The following is a 9,569-nucleotide window of genomic DNA, read 5'->3' as shown; positions in this document are numbered from 1 at the left end:
GAATGTTTATCTCTTTAAGAATCAATACTGACCAGGATATAGAACAGTGTTTTAAAAGGCACTTGAGTCCCACTATATAAATTGTCCATAATTAACATCAGGTAAAGGAGATCAACCCTGGGATTTCTTTGGAAGGAATGATGCTAAAGCTGAAACTCCAGTACTTTGGCCACCTCATGTGAAGAGTTGACTCATTGGAAAAGACTTTGATGCTGGGAGGGATTGGGGGCAGGAGAAGAAGGGGATGACAGAGGATGAGATGGCTGGATGGCATCACGGACTCAATGGACGTGAATCTGAGTGAACTCTGGGAGTTGGTGATGGACAGGGAGGCCTGGCGTGCTGCGATTCATGGGGTCGCAAAGAGTCGGACACGACTGAGCGACTGAACTGAACTGAAACATCAGTTCAAACATTTTTCTGTACCAAAAAAAAAAAAAACCACAAATATAAAGATAGCTAGTTTAAGTAGCTAGATAGAAAAATGAAGAGCACTATCCCATTCTTTCTTTTAAAAACAAGCATAAAATCTAATGTAACATCAAATACTTCCATGCTTCTTTCTAAGGACCAGGTATTTTACCCTCCATTTCATTTACTTGTGGGAATATCAGAGCTCTGATTTGTCTCTAAGGAGAAAAAACACACAAACAGCAATCTCCTTCAGAGAGTGCAGGGAAGGAGCCAGATGAGAAATCCAAGGTGGATTTCTGAAATTTTCAGAAGAGCCCTGGCAGATCCTGGAGCAGACAGAGACCAGGGGAGACTGAGAGCCGAGAATGGTTGGAAACAGGAGGAAGTTTGTTGGTTTGTTGGCTTGAACATGGAGAAAGTGCAAAGAGATTTGACCTCTCACATTCCATTTGCCAGCTTTTGAGTGGTCTTGTTTTACTGATTGTTTTACTTATATGAAAGATAAGATTTTGTCAGTGACTATCCATGGCCCTATTTTCAGCAGAAAACATTTGCCTGATGCTCCATCAGGCTTTGGAGACACAGAGGTGAATCCAAGACCAGCTGTGTACTCAAGATATTTCCATTTCCATGAAAGAAACAGCTCATCACTGAACAACGACAGTGAGAGGTTGGCAAGTCCCAAGGTTAATCACTCACAGAGGGTTAATAGACGACAACAATAGCAACAGGGAGGTGTCTTGGGCTGAGTCCCTCTAGGCAGATGGAGTGGCGTGTGCAAAACATATAGGAAATGATAATACATGATTTACTTCTGGAATGGGAACTGGTTCCACAGGCAGAGAAGGCTGCTTGGTCAACATCCCTTCCTGAGTTTGCCGACTCTCATGTACATGCCTATGCTGCTGCTGTTGCTGCTAAGTCGCGTCAGTCGTGTCCGACTCTGTGCGACCCCATACGTGGCAGCCCACCAGGCTCCCCTGTCCCTGGGATTCTCCACGCAAGAACACGGGAGTGGGTTGCCACTTCCTTCTCCAATGCATGAAAGTGAAAAGTGAAAGTGAAGTCGCTCAGTCATGTCCGACTCTTCGAGACCTCATGGACTTCAGCCCACCAGCCTCCTCCGTCCGTGCCTATAGATGCCATCAATTCTGTAAGCTGAGTGACAAGACGGGAAACATCTGTGAGGGCTTACCCAGGTACCCATCAAGTAACTGTGACATCCTGAGCCCATCTTGGTATTTCAGTTAAATGTGCACCACAGAGAAAACCATCTCACTTTCTCATCTAATTCCTCAAAGAAATTGCATGCCTTCTGTGTACAGGATTTTCTAGTCAACTGAAAACAATCCAGTCTCTTCCTCAGCCACCATTAGACCTATGCCATTAATCGCTTCATTGGCTCCTACTTGGAGCATCCAAAGGAGCAATGCTTTCATTGTTTTCATGGGAAATTTTCAAATCAAATGGGTCTTGAAGATATCCTTGCATAATCTTTAGAACACTTTTCTAAGAATTCTGGAAAGGGGGCAAAAAAAAAAAAATCCAAAATCCTTACAAGAAATGCCTTCCCCTAGCTAGGTTATTTTCTCCAGGTTGGTTCTTCTAGACCATCAGCAACACCTAGAACTTGTTCAAAAGGTAATTTCTCTAGTCCCACGCCTGTCCTCAACTGACTGAGTCAGGGCTCCCCCGGGCCTGGGAGGAGTGTCACTGTTCTAAAAAGCTCAGGTGATTCTGATCCCGGCTCAAGTTGTACAACCACTGTTCCAGAGACATAAGTAAGGCCTGGAAAAACCCACAAACCTACACATGTTCTCATATAAGACTTCCAGTTTTGTTACAAAAATGTTTATCATTTAAATGTACTTCTTGGGATCGTTGCACAAACCCCTTATACGGACAATATCTTACTTCAGGCAGTCACAGCCACAGAGTCACCAGAGGGATGCCTCAAGGGTCTTCTGTCTCCTCCAAACCTCTTCTTTTTAAAAATAAATAAATAAATAAATAAAAGGCAATTTCCAGACTTTTCATTATTATTATTTTACTGTCTGACTAACAGAACAAAACCAGGCAGAGAAGTCCTCCTGGAAATGATGGTCATGCTTCATTGCTGTTTGGCTTTTAGTACTTCATTCCTAAGGATTTGTTGTATTTCCTTTTACAAACACTTTTAACATTTATTTTGATCACAAATGCAAATCCAAGTGAGAATAAATGAATTTATTATCTTTTAAGACCTCGCCCTATGCATGCATGCTAAGTCACTTCAGTGGTGTCTGACTCTGTGTGACCCCTTAGCCCACCAGGCTCCTCTCTCCATGGGATTCTCCAGGCAAGAATACTGGAGTTACCATTTCCTCCTCCACGGGATTTTCCCAACCCAGAGGCCAAACCCATGTCTCTTATGTCTCCTGCATTGGCAGGCAGGTTCTTTACCACTAGCGCCGCCTGGGAAGTACCCATGTTCCTTTAAATAGAAAAAGGTGCTAAATGTCTTCTGGGAAAGAAGTTCTGTTGGAATTGTTGATAGTCTCCAAAAGATGAGGATGGTAACTGGGCTGAAGGCAACTGGGAGGGATCTTCAGCAAACAGAGGACCATTTGGAAACTATGCTGAAGCAAATCTTATCAACAAGATACCCGCTGATTTAGTTAGAGCTCGGAGAATGCCACCTATCAACACGGACCCGACCACAGTCACTGGGCCATTTCCTGCTGCCAGTACGGCTCCTTGAAGGCACTACTTGGAATGGAGTTCCAGGGACCTTCTTTCCCTCTGACTTGAACCATACTGCAGTCAGTCACGGAGAACAGACCTCCCCAACCTGCAAAGCTAGCTCCCCACTGAGGAGCTCTGGTTTTAAGCGTGGTCAAACTTCCTCATAGTCTGTGGTTAACTCCCAGCAGAAAACTGCAAAAACCTTTGAACACTTGAAAGGTTACCACCACCCATGGCGCCTACTGTAAAGGCCCCACCACAGTCATCCTCAAAGTGCCAGGGTCAGGGCTCACGCCCATGCTCTTCAATCTTGCCTCTGTGACCCTGAGATGCCAGGCCCAAGCCTCTCCTCTATTGGTGGGAAGACTGTGGTCCAGAGAGGCCAGGGAACTTGTCCAAGGATAGTCCCAGAGCTGATCAGCAGAGGACAAGTCCAGTCTCCAGACTGAACACAAATGCAAGGTCTGTGCACATATATTAACATACCTGCACGAATACGTCCAGTTCCTCCAGCAAAAACCAGGGATTCAAAGAATGGAATGGATTATAGTGAAAACAGTTCTATGACATTTGTTTACTATGACTTTATCTTTATTCTGTTCATCTAGTGCCTGGACATAAACACACACAGTCTCACTTTTCTTTAACTTGTCAGGATCTTCAGTTCTTTCTCTTTTTTTAACTAATAATTATCAACAATTATAACTGTATAATACTGAGAGGTATAGAACAAAAATACAATTATTGGAGGACAGTTGCTCTACAATACTCTGCCACAATATTTTTCTTAATGGCAAAGTAATACACATCTATTAAAATTGGGTAAAGAAGACAAAAATCAACTGTAATTATACAATGAGATAAGTGCCATTAACATGTCAGTGCGGCATATATGTATAAATATGTGTGTACAGAGAATACTTATACAGAATAGTGTGTGCTGTGCTGTGCTTAGTCATTCAGTTGCGTCCAACTCATTGTGACCCCATGGTTGCGACCTCTTGTAACCCACCAGACTCCTCTGTCCACAGGATTCTCCAGGCAAGAATACTGGAGTGGGTTGCCATGCCCTCCTCCAGGGGATCTTCCCAACCCAGAGACTGAACCCAGGTCTCCCACACTGCAGGTGGATTCTTTACCATCTGAGCCACCAGGGCAGACCATAGAACAGTATGCAAACATGTAAAGAGAAAGAATATACATATGGAATGTATCTATGTGGATTGTATAATACATAGAATTTATATCTTGGGGTTTTTTTTCACTTAACATTTTTTTAGTGAACAAAATCACTATTTTAGGGATTCATTTGTATTTCATCAGAACCCATTTTTAAAGTTTTCTTACTTTTTTACATTTGTTTCCAGTGTTCTGCTCTTGTAAATAGGAAGGAGGAGAATATGAAGTTTCAATAAAAGGCAGGAAAGCAGCACTGTGTAAGCCCGTCAATGTGGAGCGCCAAAGGAGGACTCTTGGCAGCTAGAGGAACGCTGGACCCCTGTCGAGATACCAAGATGGGGAGGAGGGATATTCTTGGGGATGTGGAAATCTCTAAGGAAAACTGACCACCCACAAGTGTTCCTGAGCATAGTCCTGCATACAGAAATGGCAACTCCGGAAAGAATACATACGCTCATCCAAGACCAACACGTCTCTCACCTAGAGACAAACTGCTCTTCCAGAAGACTTCAGCCAAGAGCTCATTTATTTGGAAAGGACAATCAACAATCAATTCAATTAAGACAAATCTTCAGAGAATTCTTGAAAGATAGTATACCCTTTTTCTTTTTATGATACTGTTTTAGTTTCAGGTATACAGCAAAGTGATTTGTTTTCGTTCTTTTTTTTCCAGACTATTTTCCATTATAGGTTGTTATAGATACTGAATATAGCTCCCTGTGCTGTACAGAGAATCTTTGCTGCTTATCTATTTTATATATAATGGTGTGTATCTCTTAATCCCATACTCCTAATTTATCCCTCTCCCCATACACCTTTTTTCTAAATATTCTTAATGAAGGCCTATTGTTTCCGCTCATCTGAATAAAGCCCCCTCTTTTTTTTGACTCAGTGCAAAAACCTATTCTCAGATAGTGATGGATGACCTATTTATACAATATTAAAATGAAAGTATATTGCTTCTAGCCTAGAAGGCTATGTTTAGGCTGCTCAGCTGAAACGTCTTCTAGTTATAAAATATTTATAAAGTAATTTTCCCATGTTTTGCCCTTTCAACAAGTTTTCCATCATAAGGATAGTGTTTGGGTAGGAACTACTTTTATATTTTACTAGTTCAACCATTTTCCCAAGTAAATCTTTTCTTAATGGTACCTTACTCAATCTAATGATAATTTCATCCAAATTTTAACAAATCTTTCAACACTTCTGTTTTGAGTGATCTTTTTTTAATTCAAATATCATTCTGATCTTCAAAGTACTACTTTAATTTTCATATCTGCCTTTTTAACTCTTTTCTTGTTTATAGCATTTCTAAGACTGGTCTCATTTTAGACTTTGGATTTTAAAGTGAAGTGAAAGTGTTAGTTGCTCAGTCGTGTCTGACTCTTTGCGACCCCATGGACTGTAGCCCACCAGGCTCCTCCATCTATGGAATTTTCCAGGCAAGAATATTGGAGTGGGTTGCCATTCCCCTCTCCAAGGGATCTTCCCAACTCAGGAATCAAACTCCAGTCTCCTGCATGGCAGGGACATTCTTTACCAGCTGAGCCACCAGGAATTTTAAATGTCTTTTCAAAGAGAAGATTAACAAAGATGCAACCTTGCAGAGCTCCAGTGAATTGAGACAATGCTTCTTTTCTGAAAGGCCACATATTCCAACCATAGACACTAATGACCTCTAAAAGAATGTCAGGAAAATTCCTTTCTGAGCTTTTCACTGGGATTTTTCTCAGAAAGAAATTTTCTGAAGCAGTATTTCTGAAAGTATGTTCTCTAATTTCCTTAGGATGATAATAATTGCTTCTCAATTGAAAATAAAATGAGATTACCTGGTTACATGACTTTTGGAAATACTAAAGTTAAACAAAGTTAAGCAGTTCCACCTGCTAAGGTACATACTGAAGAAGGAGCAAAAGGAAACTGTTTTTTAAACTTACTTGACCATGAACTCTCCTCTCAAGGAAAAATGATTAAATGTCTCAGTGAAGAATTTGAAGCTACTGATGCTTCCAAGGTAAATCATCTCTGTCTCCATGTCCTACCCCAGTTACCTACACAGCTTCTTACCGACTATTGTCCAGATTCTACTACCTCTTCAGGTCTGTATCCTCCATGGGTTTCCATCAACAGGTACTCACCCTATGTACTGGAAAGCCTTTTCTATAGTGAAAGAAGGTAACTGTTTTATTTTCTAATTCCTGCAAAAGGACAGGTAGCTGCCTCTTGCATGTTCCATGACACTATTTATCTCTTCATACATTTCCTCCAGGTGTCTTTCCTACATGTACAGAAGATCCAACCAGTCCTGAGTGTTCGTTGGAAGGACTGATGTTGAAGCTGACACTCCAATACTTTGGCCACCTGATGCAAAGAACTGACTCATTGGAAAAGACCCTGATGCTGGGAAAGACTTATGGCAGGTGGAGAAGGGGACAACAGAGGATGAGATGGTTGGATGGCATCACTGACTCAATGAACATGAGTTTGGGTGGACTCTGGGAGTTGGTGATGGACAGGGAGGGCTGGTGTGCCGCGACTGAACTGAACTGACACTTATTTTGAGTTAACATCAATGGAGTTTTTTACCTACAGAATTTAATTGCCTCACCCATCATTATTTTCAAATGATGACTTCTTCCAATAGGAACTATGGAAAAGTTAAATGAACAGCCAGCATCCTCCCATGGCAGAGGAGAAATCTACTCCACAGAAAGACCTCTACTACCTCATATTTCTAATCCCTTTCTCTGTCTCCTGAACCAGAATGCAGGTTTGCTGGCTTCCTGAATAGTGTGATCTAGAACCTCAACAGTAACAGCTTTGTCCTCCTTTCTCTGAGTCAAGGGATCCTGGAATCTAAAATGAGAGAAAGTACATTTCCTACGTAAACCATGCTTTTCTGATTTGCTTCCGTTGTTCCTCCCTTGCTCTGCCCTGGATAGAAATACTGTGTCCAAGACAGCATCACTTCCTGCAAGGTCCTAACCACCAGCCAGCATCAGATTCCACAGGACTCCAGGGTGACTGAGATTCCCCAAGACTAGAGACCTTTCCTGCAAAAATCAGGAAAATCCTGGACAAACTGAGGTTGGTCACTCTGTTCTCGGATTAACCACGTCAACAACAGTCTTTCCTGGTAAGGGCATGGAGTCAGGGTAGCAGAACCTCCTTTCATGAGATTCTCACTTCAAAGCTCTTGCCTCTAGGGAAGTGGTAACCAGCTGGAGCCAGGCCAAGACAATGACCCACAGGGAGTCTGGCTCCTCACTCCCTCTCCCCTCCCCTTCGACATCCCCAACTTCCCACTGAAGCCTCCTCTTACCATCACTATGTCCTTCAAGCCTTGATCACAGAATGCCCTGTCTTCATTTTTTATTTCCTGTATCATGCCTTATTGACATTTCATCCTAGTTAAGAGAGTCAGCTAGAGACTTCATCCCCCTGGAGTCTGAACAGAACCGGCAGAATCAGATGCCCCCTGAGGACAACTGGCACATCCATCTCCTTGCAATGATGCCAATGCCCTTTCTACCTGGTTGATATCTGTGATAAACCTTCCTGGTCTAGTGCAGTCCTTCCAGAATTATCTGGTTAACTCAGAGCTTCCTGAATCCACCTTTCCCCATTTACACAGAGAAATACCTAGCCGCGTTCTTTCTTTCAAGAGTGCATACAGAAGAGAGAAAACTGAAGGCACACTTATGTCAGCTTCGCCCTCTTCATTTCTTTCTCCCTTACAATAGGTCTCTCAGGCTAGAAGCAGTAATAGGTTCACACTGCAAGAGCATGATTCCAGGAGGACAAGTCACGGTTCTTCAGTCAATGAGACAAACAGTCCTAAAGGTTAATGAAAGTTGCCACATGGAAAATGGATCTGGGTTCACATTCCGAGGGCTGCTTCTCCTGTTCCCCATGGTGTGTGGGATCTTAGTTCCCCGAGTGGAGATCACACCTGCATTGGAAGGCAGATTCTTAGCCATTGGACCACCAGGGAAGTCCTGAGGCAAGAAAGATGGGTTTATATGAAAAGAAGTGATATGCTGAAGCTCTTTCATGAAGACTTGAATCTACATTTTCACTCATCTATATTAACACTTCAAGCTGTGTTCAAATAATCTGTAATTAAATTGCTCTGTGTTCTCACTTTAAGAGCTCTTTGGTTACTTGGAACACTTTCATTCCATAAAACTTGAAAGTCTAAAGTAGGGATTTTTTTCCAAAGATGTTTGACTTAGCATTCTAAGGAGTCACCCAGCATCTCATGGTTTTTGTTGTCTGCTTTGCCTTTCACGGTTTTGCTTCATCCTAAGACTAGAGTCATTACCCCTGACAAAATTCGGTGTTCGTCCCAAAGTAAATCGTGTGAAATCCTCAGGGCTTACTTCTTGATCCTCCCTTGTGTCCAGCTCCTACATCTGTGCTCAGATCTGTTTCACAAATATAGCTCAGTCACAAAACCCTGACTGCTCACTGGTTTCCAAAGACAGACAAGCAAAAATACTATTCTTTCCAAGCATTTAGTGAACCTAGTAACAGTTGAAGATTTGCAGTCAAAAAAGGGGTTGCCTAAAGCCCTAAACGGTTCACTCCCTTTAAGCGATGCTGTCTCCTCCCTCCCATACGCATCTCACAATTCTCTTCCCTCCGGGAGTAATCGTCCTCACTGGCTTCCTTCACAGTGGTTCTTCCCTGCCTCTCTGAAGCCAGGCCACTAGTGGACAGGCCCCCCAGTGGAGAATGGAGGCATTTTTCTTTAATAAGTGGTTGGCTCTATCTTAAGACATACTCACCACACCCAGTCTGGGAGGGGACCTCTGCAGAGACTGAGGCCTAGGGAGAGGCAACACCATCCCCAGCCCCTCCCACCAGCTGTGGAAGCACTCCTGGCCCTTCCACAGAGGTGGTGTCCTGTCCGAGGAGATGGTAAAGAGCACTTTGCTGACAAAGGTCCATCTAGTCTAAGCTGTGGTTTTTCCAGTAGTCATGTACAGATGTGAGAGCTGGACCATAACGAAGCCTGGGAGCCAAAGAACTGATGCTTTCATGCTGTGGTGCTGGACAAGACTCTTGAGAGTTCCTTGGACAGTAAGGAGATCCAACCAGTCCATCCTAAAGGAAATCAGTCCTGAATATTCAGTGGAAGGACTGATGCTGAAGCTGAAGCTCCAATACTTTGGCCTCCGGATGTGAAGAGCCGACTCATTTGAAAAGAGCCTGATGCTGGGAAAGATTGAGGTCAGGAAGAGAAGGGG

General features: G+C 42.9%; 1 pseudogene; it reads right to left on the bottom strand.

Moving 5' to 3' along the window:
• Window positions 1-2,889: 2,889 nt before the first annotated feature.
• On the bottom strand, window positions 2,890-7,705 carry LOC120863449 (annotated as a pseudogene).
• Window positions 7,706-9,569: the final 1,864 nt, after the last annotated feature.

This window comes from Oryx dammah, unplaced genomic scaffold, assembly GCF_014754425.2.
Source record: "Oryx dammah isolate SB20612 unplaced genomic scaffold, SCBI_Odam_1.1 HiC_scaffold_5, whole genome shotgun sequence".
Taxonomy (NCBI): domain Eukaryota; kingdom Metazoa; phylum Chordata; class Mammalia; order Artiodactyla; family Bovidae; genus Oryx; species Oryx dammah.
Note: the sequence above shows the minus strand (reverse complement) of the source record. Positions and strands in the feature narration are given on the sequence as shown.